This window comes from Mirounga angustirostris, unplaced genomic scaffold, assembly GCF_029215605.1.
Source record: "Mirounga angustirostris isolate CCGP_5_RB_7025 unplaced genomic scaffold, mMirAng1.0.hap1 SCAF_7, whole genome shotgun sequence".
In the NCBI taxonomy this organism is placed as follows: domain Eukaryota; kingdom Metazoa; phylum Chordata; class Mammalia; order Carnivora; family Phocidae; genus Mirounga; species Mirounga angustirostris.
Window position 1 is genome coordinate 123,176,010 of NW_026991715.1, and position 15,242 is coordinate 123,191,251.

The window sequence follows — 15,242 nt, forward strand, 5'->3', positions numbered from 1 at the left end:
GAATGCATGAATTAATTAAAATGCAAACCACATGGGAGATTAAAATTATTGGAATTGATCAGCTTGCTATGGTGATTTCCGATATAATTTGAGTAGAGGAAACAGGAAGGCTTTGCGTTTTAAAATCGTCTCTCCTGCTTCTTCTCCAGGATATTTAAAATTCCACCACTAAGGCATTGCTCCTACAAGGCACCATTGGATCAGATGAAATTTAAAATGAAGAACGCTGTTTTCAGTCTAGTAGCCAAAAATGACCCCATATGGAAAAGTTCACCCAGGGCAAACTGCACTGGAAGTTAGCAAAGAGAAGGTCGTAAAAAGGACCAACACAGGGGTGCAGGGAGAAGGGAAGGAGAGGATGAATGACAGTCTCACTCGGAGCATGTGACACTGTCTATGGCTGACTCCTGATCAGAATGAACCAAGTGGTCCTGTTACCCAGGGAAGGCCTGTGATGGCTGATGTTTCAAATGATGTAGATGAGAGGTTTAAAAATAGAAGAAGTGCTCAGGACAAAATGTGCCCCTTTGCTACTTTTCATCTGTCTGTTCCTATTTATGCACATCCTATCATGTAAGGAACAACCTTTTCACACATCTTTCTCATTTTTTCCTGGGGGGATACTACCCAGAAAAGTTACTTTGTGTACTAAAAGTTATAAGAAAAACTGTCTAGAGGACAATTCACTTTTAAAAATTAGTATGTAGTGCATTTACCTGGAAAGTACACTGGTAGACAAAACCCAGTCATTTCTTTTGTCTGCTTTCATAAAGCACTAAGAGCTCAAAGTAAATGTAACATTCGTTGACTGAGAAAAACAAATTGTTCCCTTTCAAATCATCAATCACATAATAGAGTATGAAAAGGGACATCCTTGACACTGGAATCATTTGATTTTGATTTGCTACTGAGGACATATTGAATGGCATTTTTAAATGGGCTCTGCTAGTCATATTCTATTAAGGAGTACTTATATTTCTTAGTAAGAAGTCCAAAATGCATAGATTTTTCATGTGTTAAATGGCAGATGAGTCATCATTAAATATCAAGAAAGTCTTGGACACTGATGATGTATATTTAAGTTCATTCCTTAAGAAACTAGACTTCAAAATGAGGAAGGAATACAAATCAGAAAGGAAAGTTAAAAGCAATTAATAACTGGTGACTAGGGCCAGAATCAAATTTTAAAGGTTATCTTAGAACTAAAAAAAAAAGCTTCTGGGGCATTTTATAACACCATTAATTTAGTATGGTTACTTGAAATAAGTAAGGCATATGTGTTTTTACTCCTAGATAAATTGTCACTAACAGCCAAAAGTAACAAGAGGGCAAGCCAGGGTTGAATTTAATTCTCTTAATATGCCCTTTTGCCTCAGAATGTTTCATGGTTAAAGTGAATTCATTCCCATGTTAATATCAATGAGACATGAGAAGTGATTCTTTTCCATAATCATACCACGAAATTCAACCAAACATTTGAAGAAACAATATCATTAATTGTGTGGGGAAACCAAGTAAGAATATTATTAGTCAAATAAGTGATATAAATCATTGCCTTCTTATAATTCAGGAAAAAAATTAAGTATTTCTTTCCAAAATTCCTTGATATGATGGTTTGGAAGCTGAAGTTCCACTGATGACAATAATTAGATGATGTCTTCTCTCTCTGATCCTTGACCTAATGGACAGGGCATTTGTGGATAACCTTCAGGAGGGCAGAGCCATGGTGTGCCCACCTTACAGCCAGTAGACCAAGCTACAACTCCAGCTTAGCCAATCGCTGATGGTGCAACCGGAGGCAATTTATGTAACTCAGTAAGCGTTAGTTTCCTCATTTGTAAAATAAAGATACTCATAGTCCTTCTTGTGGAGTTATTGGGAAAATAAGAAGTAATGAGTGTTAGGCACTGATCTTAAATTTATGTTGCTCATTTTGAGTTTTATAGACATGTATTTCCCATTAACCTATGACCACCAAAAGCCAAACCAGCTGCAAAATTTAAAACAAAAACATTTCCTGTGTTTAAATGGAAGTATCCCATACCCTTACCCTCACTTTCAGCCTCCCTACCCCCCAACTAATGCAGAAGAATCTCACAGAATGAAACTAAAGTGTGAAACAAATGGACAATGATTTATGCTCAATCATCCATCTTCCTTTAAGCAAGCTGACCAAACAAGAATTCACATTTGCAATATCCTAAAGAGGGAAGAGTTAGGTGAACAAACAGGGCAGAAACAGAAAGAAAGGGGTGAAGTATATCAGAGTCTAGGGAACCCAGTCTGAAAAAAAGTGATTTGTAAACATGCATTCAATTCATATATGTAGCAAGCTACTTAGAGAATATGTGTGCAGTATAAACTTCCAAAGCAAAAACTTTATCTTCTTATGACATTCAGCTATACTTAAGAGTATTCAATGTTCAACAAAAAATTTGCAAAGTAAGAATAGTTTTATATAAACCTGGCTCATAATTCAGTATGCCAAAGTACTTCAAGGATCTCTCTCTCTCCATATATATGTATGTATGTATCTGAAAAGAGAAGCTTAAATATTATCTGCTCAAGCCTCTTAATTTTATTTTTTTAAAGCTTATTTTATTTTATTCTTTTTAAGATTTTATTTATTTATTTGGCAGAGAGAGAGAGAGACCACAAGCAGGGGGAGTGGCAGGCAGAGGGAGAAGCAGGCTCTCGGCCAAACAAGGAGCCCAATATGGAACTCGATCCCATGACCCTGGGATCATGACCTGAGCCAAAGGCAGACGTTTAACTGACCAAGCCACCCAGGTATCCTAAGTCTCTTAATTTCAAAGAAAAAAAATCTAAGCCCAGATTATTTATCATTTTCTAACTCACAGAGCTAGTTAGAAATGAGGAGTTCTGGTGCCCAGGTGGAAAAGACCACACATCAGCAACCATGCCCCATATTCAGTCAATTCTAGTAGAAGCTTTGGTCCCACTCCAAAATTGTTGATCCATGGCCATCGGGCAGGTCTCCTTTTCTCCTAATTCCACTCCCCCTCCTGCAACCAAGTTTAAAACTGGATCATCCAAAATTTCCCCACATGGCCAGTTTCCTAAATTCTCTTCAAGATTCTTCAATTAAATAATTTGCTTAAAGTTTTCTATTTAATGAAAAAACTCAACTCCAACCTCTAACAACTAAATTCCAGCCAAGATGAGTCATCAGGTGAAACTGAAAAGCAAGAGAGGACTTTGTTTAAGTCCTGAAGCAAGCATTTCCTGAGGGCAGAGGGTCAGATGGCTTAGCTAGAAGAACTGTGCCACCCTTTGGGGAAAGAGAGTTTGGTTCCTCAGATGCTTCTAAAATGGTATTTAAACTGAGAACACTCATATTTAATCCTCTCTCTTTCTTTCATTTTCATTTATTTTGCTGACATCAAGTACAGAGATTTAAATATTGGGTTAGTCATAATCCTACTTCATGACATAGTCATTGCTGTTGCATTTAAGGCAAGGTCTGCTTTTAGTTAGCTAGTTTTTGAATTAATAATTTTTAATAATGTAATAAGCCTGATGGGCCCACCACACCCAAACAAAAGCAAGGCCCCTGGCCATAACCTCCATGCAGCCCATCCCACCCTATGTCCTTGCTTGGCCCCCACCCAGAATGACCTGGCTCATGCAGGCCTGGACCAGATTTGAGGCACGATTGTCACAGGCAACAACATTTTTTAATGTTTTGTTATATTGAACTAACAGTTATTTTTCTAAGTATCACCACCGACCAGTCCCATGATTTTCTAACAATTAAATTAAAGATTAAAATGTGGAGAAGCAAGAAGGCAGTTTGGTTAAGGCCTTGAATTCTGGAGTCAGACCACTTTGGTTTTAACTTCGGGAGTCACTACTTACTACCACCACTTACTTTCACCCTGGCAAGCTGTATAACCTCTCTAAGTTTCAACTTCATCGTAATGCAGGACAACAGTAGCTAGTTTTGTGAGAATGTGCCCTTACAATCATGAAAACTTGCCTAGTGCTTGGCACAGGGAAAATGCTCAATATATGCAAGTTAGTATTATTTCTACCATTCTCTGGGAAGTACTTTTTAAGTATTATGTTTAAAATGTATAGTAATAACATGTCATAAAACAAATTTCATGTCATTGTGGATCTTTAATTCCAAGGAGATGATCACTGTTACTACATGTAATAATAACAATATGCTACGTTTTTTAAGCTACATGGTTTTTAGAATGTTTTTACCTCATCATACATACATACATAAAAGAGTTCTATGAGCTATGTTTGAGCAGGCAACATTATTTCAAATTTATACAGTTGAGATTCAGTGAAATTAAATAACTGGTAAAAGTGCATGGCACGCATATGCCTGAAATCATCTGACATTCAATAATTTTGTTTGTCTTTGATCCCTCCATTTTGCTCTGAGAATGTGGGCAGTGTTTTAGGGACTCTCTTTTAGGCTACCTGGTCATATTTTGTTACTTGGAGCAAGGTAGACACCTCTTTGCCAGCCAAGGAAATATATCATGTAGTTTCCTATCATGGACCATTTCTTTCAAAAACCAAACACACACCAAAACTTTTTCCTTAATTTATTTTTATTACTATTACCATTTATTGCATCCTGTTTATTGCAGAAAATATTTTAATTCCTTTGGAACCTGACATATGTCATTTGCCATTTCTCTTGTATTAATCAGCAAGTCGTCCAAAGCATTTGAATGGCATTCAAATTCAGAAACAGCTTTGTAAACTTTTCCTGAGCTGGAAGTGACTGGTCTAAATAGGCCTGTACTTCCTGATGTATCTTAATTTCTAGATTAATAAAGACTCTTGTCTACTCAGAGTTAAGAGCTTCATTATTTTATTTATACTATTTTATTTTCAAGTTGAATTAATGTGAAAAACACCATTTTGTGAACAAGTCAAACTTTCTTTAGCTTGGCTAATACGAACAGACTTATATCAGTACTTCAAAAATTCTAATTTTACATTTAAGTGTTTGAGTCATTTCATTTTTTTTTTTTTTTTTTTTTTTGACAGAGAGAGACACAGTGAGAGAGGGAACACAAGCAGGGGGAGTTGGAGAGGGAGAAGCAGGCTTCCCGCGGAGCAGGGAGCCCGATGCGGGGCTCGATCCCAGGACCCTGTTATCATGACCTGAGCCGAAGGCAGACGCTTAACGACTGAGCCACTCAGGCGCCCCTGAGTCATTTCATTTATATTTTATTTTCCATATGACCATCAGAATTATATTTTATAATACAATGTGTCAATCATCTACTAAAAAAGTTCTAATAGCTTTCATTGTTCTTTGATGAAATTCAAATTCCTTTCCATGAAACGTCTTCTCCCCTTCCAGCTTCCTTCCCACCATTATCTCCTCCCTCACTGCTCCACAGCCATTCTGATCTGTTTTCTACTCCTCCAACCCTCCAAGATCTCTCTTTCTTTAGAGCTTGTGCATTGGAAGTTCAAGATGGAGGGGTGCTTCTTGCCATTCAGTTCTCTGCTGGAATATCACCTATTCATAAAGGCTGTTTAGTTTATCTAGAGCACCCAATCTAGATTTTTCCCCTCCCAAACAACTCCCTGTGTTATTCTTTGCATACATTATCTAAAATCATCTTTTTTTGAGTTTATGGTTTTGTTTTCTGTCTACCCCCATTAGAATATAACCTCAGTGAGAATAGTGAATTTGTATATCTTGTTTGCCACCAGTCCCCTAGCCTCTGTAAGAGTTCCTGGAATATAAGAAGTACTCAATCAATACTTAATGAAAATACAAATGTTGGGATGAATTGATAACACATCTATGGCCTTAAATCTAAGTCTGTCTCACTCTGAACTCACTCTCTCCCCACTTGCCTTCATGTTTTGGAAATGGTACAGTAAGTTGTGGTTTATTCCAGAGTCTATAGGGGTAGCCCTTCTTGTATTCCAGAGAACTAGATCTTCTTGTTTGTGAGTTATGTAGTCACAACTCTCATGCTTACCTGGCTTTTCCAAGAGGAAAACAATGTCAACACCTGCATATAAAAAAATGACGCTTATTAGAAAAAACTAGTAGGTCAGACAAATGGGGTAAGAAATCTCACAGAACCAATGGAAGGGAAGAGCTTGACCTTTTCCTTTGAAACTCTACAGCTGGATGAACAGTAGTACAAGAAAGCAGCAAAGGCTTACAACACATTTTAATCCAAATCCAAATCCAACCCTGTGGATCTCAGATGCAGATGAATGCATCTGAGATAACAAGCTAGGGGGACCACAGCTCCCTCATCCTCCACCCCCAGTCAAAGAGCCAATTTCTGGAAAGTCCCCTGACCAATGAATGACTTAGAAGTGCAGGGCAAATCCTAAGACTATTCAAATCAAAATAGAAGTAGGGACTTTCCCAAGCCTAGATGAATATAAATTTCTAAATTGAGGCCAGGACTGCCCTCTTTTCTGAGAGCAAGTGGATGTTTCAGTTAGAACTCTGTTCCAAAGCAAGAAAATCTAAACTAATGATGTTCTTTAGAAAGTAGACATTGATTTCTCTCTCACAAAATCATCAAGGATCCAGGTTCCTTTCAACTTGCAACTCTGTCATTCTCAGCATGTGACTTTCTCCTCATAATCCATATACCTGCTGCAACTCCAGCCATTGTGTCTGCATTTTAGCCGATAGGAAAAAGGGAATAAGAAAAGCACACCACCTCCCTTCCAGAATATTTCCATTAAGTCATACACAACACCTCTGCTTATTTCCCATTAGCCAAACCTTAGTCATGAAACCAAACCAGCTTCAAAAGGCCAAAAATATTTAATCCAGGCAGCCATGATTGCAGCTACACACAAGAAGTTCTAGTGAAAATGAAGGAGCAGAACATGGATATTTGGTCTGAACTAGGAACTTCTGCTATACAGAAAAAAACCATCTTCTGGGACTTTCTGTCCACAATACTGAGTCTTCTACTTGCCCCAGTTAGGAATCTCAAAAGGAGAGCTGAGCTTGGAGCCCTGCAGCATGCTCTTTGGGGTAAAGCTGCTACTACTTATTCTGCATCCAGCTATTGTGCTCAATGTGGGCTAGTATGAATGTAGGCTTGACACTATGAAGACAAATACAACAACTTGAGGGCATCAGTTATTGTAACCAAGCCAAAGGAGAGTTTGTCTGCCCAATTCAACAGCAAGTCAATAAATACAGACACCAGGCTTTTGCAGTGAAGAAAGATAGGCTATTTATTGGTTAAGCATCATCCATGAGAATGGGGAACTAAAGCTGTAAGTCTCAAACTCCCTGATGGCTTGCAAGTGAAGGTTCTTAAGGGCAAAGTTTGGGGCAGAAATCTCCTGAGAAGGTAGACACCATTGATTGGAGGACCATGAGTCATGCTAACAGGTATTCTAGTGCTACTTCATCTGGCCCCCCAGGCAGACTTCTCCATCCCAAGAGACTTAGAATCTGAAAAAAAAAAAAATAGATGTCTTTATTATTTATGTTAGAGACTCCATTAAGTACATCTGGTGATTATATCTCTAGGGTAGTACTGGCTAGCTACTTGTCCTAGAGGTTTCTTTGAATGATAAGCAAGCATTCCTATCCCTTGAGCCTAGGCCTATGTGTTTCTTGGCCAGTCTGGTTGTGCCTGAGGTTGATATGACCCCCACCTCCCCATTGTTTATTCTTCCATCTGAACTGACAAGAAAAAAGTTTAAAATTTTTATTAAAAACTTAATTCCTCTGATGTCATTTTATCAACGCACCTGGTATAAAAAACTTAAGCATAAGGCTTTAATAGACATGAGACAGATTCCTTCTTGCTTACCTTTCCTTCTGTCTCTGTATCTCTTCCCTTGGTGAGTAAGCAGTCTCAGAGTTTCAGGGATCACCAGAGAGGGATCACCAAACTATTGTCTGCTGGCCAAATTTAACCCATTGCTTATTTTTAGAAATAAGGTTTTATGAGAGCACAGACAAATCTATTCACCTACATATTGTCTATGGCTGTTTTCGTTCTGTAATAGCAAAACTGAGTAGCGACAGAGATCGTTTGGCCCACAAAACCTGAAATATTTCTATGTGGCCATTTTACAGAAAAAGTTCACCAATCCCTGACCTCCAGTCTTGGACCAGGAAACACTTTAGAGATGACCCAGTGCATGGGTTCCCATCTTTGATCCTTCAAAAAATATAATACTTCTTTCCCCCCCAATGCCTTTTGTCTTAAAAGATTGTATCTACCGAAATATATTTGTTAATGAAATAATTTAACGCACATAATGACTTTCTATCAGAATAACTGCTCAGCACAGGACAACTGGTGGGGCCACATTAAGCTGCTATTGTTATTGCCATAAAAAGTAAAGAGACAGTTTTATGCAGACACTGTGCCCTAATTGAGGAGGACATAATGGATTTCAACTAAGCTTTATTTAAAATACATTAAGGTTTTTGGATTCCCTTGACATTCTAAAGGACTCGGGGGAGTTTGGAGCCCCAAGGTTGAGAATCACATAGGTGTAGAAACCAACCTAGAGGAGGCTCTTGCTCAATCTCACCAAGTAAGATTTAACAGTAAGACGCAGGTGTTCAGATTCATCTTTCTATTTATTGCCTTGCCTACTGCCTGAATGTGTAAGAAACCAGGAAATAATGGGTAAGTCTCCTACTCCCTCACTAAATATACACAGTAAACAATATGGATTCCTCAGAGAGTTGGGGCCCTCACAGAAAGATCAGGTTTGGTTTGAACCTTGAAAAACCAATAAATCTCTTGGAAGGGATTTTCTTTAAAAAAAGAAAGACAGGAAAAAATATACTATCTTAAAATGTTCATGGATAGTCAGTCTGTTTGAACACCTAACTTTCTAAGCACAACAAATCTAAAGTACCCTTAATCATTACCAGAGTAAAACAACTGTTAGAGTCTTCCACACTCTCCCAAGGAATTCAGGCAATTCTTTGGAATAGCTTCTTCTCCCTCTTAACATCACATTCTGCACCCCCCCCCCCCAGCTTTACCCATTTGGCAAGAAAGGCGTTCTTGTTACTGTGGTCTTCTCTCCCCACAGCATTGGAAATTTGCTGAATAATTTGTTCAAGTTACCAGGAGTGATTCCAACTGTATCCTCCACATTCACTGGCAATTTTGGAAGTGTTTTGCCTGGAAACAGGATTAAGCCTTTTACTAGTTGGATTGGGAAAAGGCCACACAAATTCCTTGGCAAAGAAGTCTCAGAATCAAACTCTTTTATTTCTCACTTTAAATGTGTTATAGAGTTGTTGTTGTTGTTCTTTTGTAGTTCGTTATTCCATTTAGAAGTAAAATGTCAGCAAAGTGACAATAGGCATTATTGAAGAATCCTTTACTGTTTTAATTTACTAGGGATACAAATAGAAAATAGAAACCAACAAAAAAAGAGATTTTCCCCTTTAAATAATCCAGAAATTGTAATACTAAGAAACTCTGGTGATCACCTAATTCAACCTCCTAGAGAAGAAGGCATTTGGCTAGTATGGTCAAGGACTTGGCCAAGTTCTGGAAGGAAGTTCTCTGAAGAGGAAACAAGGAGAACTGGGTATTAGTAACTGTAAGACTATGGATAAGTGACCACTGCTTTTCTCATTCATAAAATGAGTGAAAGAAGAAGACCTTGGAGAACATCCCCATCTGTTCAACTCTAAGACTCCATGACTTTGGTGAGACTCTAGGCCATTCTTAGACCCCATGGCTCCTGATCTGCAGTTCAATGATATTTCTGCTAAATCATACAGTTACTTTCTCAGATTTGATCAAAGTAATCAAAATGGATGGACAGCTGTCTCCATAATCCATCTACATGTCTTCTTTAATAATACCATGGTATAATTATTTAATACTTATAATTTTAATAATTTATACACCTAGCATCTCAATTCATTTCATTCATTTATTAAATATTAGACCAATTGTTTTCAAGTAACTGCCAATGATCAGCACTATAAAAAATGCTAGGGAAAAATTCTTGAAGATGACAAGGTCTCTACCCTCAAGAAATAGGTAATCTGTATATGAATGTGTAAATATTATTCTTTCTCTCTGATAGATGAGGTAAGAGACACAACGGGAAGTGAATGATTCACCACGGCCACACAAGGAGAATGAGGCAAACTTTAAGCTAGAACTGAGAGCTCCTGGCTGTTATTCACATGGTCTCATCACCAAATTCAATTAGGCTTGCCTGATACATTTTTTTTCATAGCATCCCTCCACCCACTATCATATGCAATACAAAATAAAAACAATACTTTAACACAAAACTTTCACATAAACTAAAATTAAAACTGCTTCAGAACAGTACAATTCTTTTTATTTTATTTTAATTTTTTTAAAGATTTTATTTATATATTTGAGAGAGAGAGAGAGAAAGCACAAGCAGGGGGAGCAGCAGAGGGAGAGGGAGAAGCAGGCTTCCTGCGGAGCAGGGAGCCTGATGCAGGGCTTAATCCCAGGACCCTGGGATCATGATCTGAGCTGAAGGTAGACGTTTAACCGACCAAGCCACACAGGCACCCCCCAAAATAGTACAATTCTGAGTTCAGGCTAGAATAAAACTGGAACAAAAAACAGTGATGTAAAAAAATCACATGTTCATAACTAAATTCTTTAACTGCTATAAGTATGTGTTCTTAGGATTAAGAAAGAACAATTTTTGGTCCAGTCCCAGTGCCTCATAACTCTGTCCTAAACCATTCCCAGGAAAAATGACAAAAACTCTGATTGATGAATTTGGAACTTCTGCTATTTGAATCTTTTCATTTACCTCTTCTATTTTTGGTGGTTTTCTGAATCATTTTGTGAGCCCAGTGCTCTAGGAGCGTTTAATTGTCTGAATCTCCAGAGCTCCTGCAAACAAGCCCCTTATAACTGTGAAGTGCTACTATTGAAAGCAGACCCTGTAAATAAAAGATCTCATCCTTTGTGAAGAATGGGAAATATAACTTTATACCTGAAGATTATCTCAACAATTAAAAACATTGAAATAATCATCTGAAGTTTTATATACCATTTATATCTGTCAAATTTGTAGATAGTGTCTCTATATTGTCAAATTTCTAGATATTGACAACTTCCACAGTTGTTTGGGTTATCCTGTTCATTTTTCTCATAAAACTTTTGCATAAAATTATAGGTCTGCTTGATGTCATATAGTCAATGTCTTGACCAGGGAATATTTGTTACAACCATAAATTATGCTATAGCAGCAATGTGGGTTCTTTATGAACTTAAACACAATTAAAAAACAAAATAGCAAAGAACATTTTTCATCATCATTAAATGTCATGAGATAATTTTTTCCAATCTGTTATAACTGCCTATGAAATTTAAAAAAGAATAAAAAACACCATTGAATTATTTTGTGTGAGATCTATTCTATAATACTATTAAACTAGATTCAAAAAAATTATGCCTGTACAGTAATAATTGGCTGAAAATATCTAATTATATTGATCATTTCTTGTACCTTAACCTATTTCACATATTCTTAACTACAGTAAATGTGTTTTTATTGCTTTTTAAAAAGTACAGTATGTTTTAAAATTCTATTCAAAATGAAAATGTTCCTGGCATTAGAGAATTAAGGAAATACTAATTCAAAGACAAAAGTTTTCCATTTAGTTCAAAATTGCCCTTTAGCCTTTAACCTACAATCATCTTATCTGTGATTAAAAAAATACAAGAAGAGAAATACCAAAAAATATCAGTATGCTTGTGAGACATTTTTGCCTGTAACTTTCCAGTGTCCCATGGAAACATTGCTCTCTATAGATTTTATTTCAATGAAAGTCACCTTTTTTTGGATGCTTTTAGATTTGTATGCTTTGAGGTTTGTGCAAGTAGACATATTTCCATTTCTTTCTATACCTTGGTAAAATGAAAAATATGATATTGTCCCTACAGCTTTGAGGCACCATTCATATCAAAGTCTAGTTCAGTCACTTCAAATGACAGTAAACTTCCCCTCATTTTCCTGTTTTCCTCCCCTTCTTACACTTTGGTGTCTCTCAAAGAAAGCCCATATCATAACTTTAATTCAGCTAATTCAAAACGCTACATTATTAAAATGTTCCACTTGGGATAAATAATCCACAAATCTAGCCTTGAGCCTTCAAGGAAAACCATGGTGGTTTGTCCTCAGGTAAAAGGAGAAATAGCCATAAGTAGTTCTTTTCAAACCATCCGTTAGCATTAAACTTGATTCTCAGAGAATGCTTAGGGGTAAGTGGCATACACAAAAAGAGATTCTACAAGCTAGAATGAACAAACTCTGTGTATGCACTATACATATTAATATTTCCCCTATTTTAAGATGAACTTCCATTCTCCCCAAAAGAAAAGATGCTTTTATTTATCAACCTTTGTAGTATGAATTCTGCATATTACAGATCCAAATTACTTTGGAATCATACTCAGTGATTCTCAACCTTCACTTTACACATTCATTTAGGAGCTTTTAATTTTTTAAAAAAGATTTATTTATTTATCTTAGAGAGCAGGGGAGAAGGGCAGAGAGAGAGGGAGAGAGAAACCCAAGCAGACTCTGTGCTGAGCGCAGAGCCCCATTCAGGGCTCGATCTCATAACCCTGAGATCATGACCCTGAGATCATGATCTGAGCCAAAACCAAGAGTCAGTGCTTAACTCACTGCACTACCCAGGTGCCCCCACTTAGGAGCTTTTATTTATTTTTATTCTTTTATAAGATTTTATTTATTTATTTGTCAGATTGAGAGAGAGCACAAGCAGGGGGAGTGGCAGGCAGAGGGAGAAGCAGGCAGAGAAGGAAGTAGGTTCCCTGCCGAACAAGGAGCCAGATGTGGGACTCAATCCCAGGACCCTGGGATCATGACCTGAGCTGAAGGCAGATGGTCAACCAACTGAGCCACCCAGGTGTCCCAACTTAGGAGATTTTAAATCCAGCAGAAGCCTTGGTTTCATTCAAAGATTCATTCTCACTGGTTCAGAGTGCAATCTGAGTATGGTTATTTTTTTCAAAGTTCAAGGGATGTGTGTCATTTGCAGCCAGGATTAAGAACCAGTGACCCAGGGTAAAAATAACTTTATTATGTAGCATTTAATTGACCTCTAGAAATTCACCCAACCCCAATATATGTTGTGTATGTCACACTTAACCAAATATTTTTTACTGGAAAATGGATGTCTCTAAAAATATCAAAGCATTATTTGTTCAACATTCTTTGAAAATATGTCATAGAAGCAATATTTCATAATAATTCTCCCATTATTTCAGTGGAAGATCATGAATTCCTTCTGAAACCAGAAATATGATCCTTAGTGGTAAGTGGGAACTGATTAAGTATGCACAAATATGCAAAGAATAACTGTGTGGTAATTACACTTATGAAATAGATCTTTGTTTATTGATAGTCATGAAATAATAGTAACTGAAATACGGAGATACAGATTACAGAATATTACACCAAAATGCTAATAATGTTTTTGTGCAAATGATATTTTTGGTTATATTTCTTTATTCCATAATGTTTGATCTTCAAAGTTAGTATGCATACTTTTAACAAAATGACAAGCAAGAAAACTCACAATTTGTGAGAAAAGAGAAAGGAATAAGAACAAGAAAAACAGAAAAAGAGACAAAGTGGGCAAAAACGTGTGGATTGCTTTGGGAGCATCAAGATTATAGCAGGTCTTGAAAGATGACTTTGTAGAAGCCTTGAGGAAAAATCGATTTCAATTTCCGTAGTGTGTTTGTAGCAAGCTGTACAATCTCCTTGTCAACAATAACACTGATAAAACCTTTTGAGAGTATTAGAAATCTTAGAAAAATGTGTATTATTGTTAGGTGTTTACAGTTTTTATAGTTTCATTATTTACAAAGGAAGATTCATAAATGATAGATTGTTTACACAGTCTCGTCCTGCGAATGAAAAGTGATGTCAGAATGTTTCTTGTTTAAGGATATAAGAATTTATCATGCTTGGAAAAAAACTAGACTGTTCTTCCTAATATTTTATTAATTCTTTCATTAATATAACCAGTATTTATTGAATATCATCTAACTAACAATCTAAATTATGTTAACTACCTAAAATTTAAGTTAAAATAAACAAATAAAAACAGATTTCAATTTGTTTGCCACCCCCATCCACCCCCCCCAAAACATTTTAAAAAATATAATTTTCCAACACTTAAAGAAAGGAATGGGCAAATATCTATTTCTTTATATAAATCCTGTATTCTGTTTTAATATTACATTTATTATGAAATGGGGTGGAAAACAAATTTTATCTTGGGCATAAGACCCATATTCTGCAGCTCTCTTGGAGACCCAGGCACAGGTGGACATGGCTGTCCCTCTTCCTCTGCCCACTAACCCTCCCGGAACTGCAGAGTTGGCCTCACTGATTTATGGAATACAGATTCGAGAATCCTATTTTTGCCAAGAAGATTAATTCTAATTAATACTAAAATAGTATATTCATAGTGCTAATTTAAAATTGTTACAACTACTCAAAGACAATCTCCATGAGAACAGGAATATTGCCCATCTTATTTACTAGACTACCCACCTCACCACATCTGGTAGTAAAGTCTTTCAACAAATGGTTGTTGTTGAGTAAGTGTATGAATAGAGTTTATAATTAGGAGATATACTGACATTTTCCTACCATATAAACTTTATAAATAATTGTTTAAAAATGGTAAACATGTGCATCTATGTATTCATGACATAAGATGGTGTACTATAGCGAGAAGTGAGAAATAAGATGACATATGCCTTTATTAGGAGGTACTCATTAAATGTTTGTTTCCCTCTTTCCACTATATTACACAGCCTCTGATTTTAAAATCACTAAATACATATACAACTCCCATTAAAATAAACCATCCTATGTGCTTTAAGTTCCATGAAGGTTGGAGCAGTATCCGTTTTGACCTTTTTGTTTTGTTTCCTCAACTCTTACCATGATATGCAATAAATATTTGTCAAATAAATAAAATGTGAATGAATGAATGAACATCCCAATTTATTGGACAATGTTATTGGAAAGTAAAAAATAAATAAACAAAAAATAAAATAAATTACATTGTGTGTTTACATCAGTATCCTATTTTATCCTGCAGAAATGAAAGGATTAAACTTTGCAATCATGTTTCTTTCAAAGCTATTACATGTGATTCTTTAATCAAGTCACTTTTAAATCATATTTTAATTTCTATAAGGCTCTACCCAAGA

The 15,242-nt window shown here is 36.4% G+C and overlaps 1 long non-coding RNA gene across 4 annotated transcripts in view; it reads left to right on the plus strand.

Annotated features, from left to right (window-relative positions):
- The window catches only part of LOC123853282 (uncharacterized), a 125,513-nt gene that overhangs the window by 44,882 nt on the left and 65,389 nt on the right, over positions 1 to 15,242 (plus strand). For 3 of the 4 annotated variants that reach the window (XR_010413305.1, XR_010413303.1, XR_010413304.1), the window contains one exon: positions 13,278 to 13,324. The exons of the other annotated variant lie outside the window; for it this stretch is intronic. This is a non-coding gene — a long non-coding RNA (uncharacterized LOC123853282). The remainder of the gene's footprint in view (positions 1 to 13,277; positions 13,325 to 15,242) is intronic. 4 annotated transcript variants of the gene reach the window in all.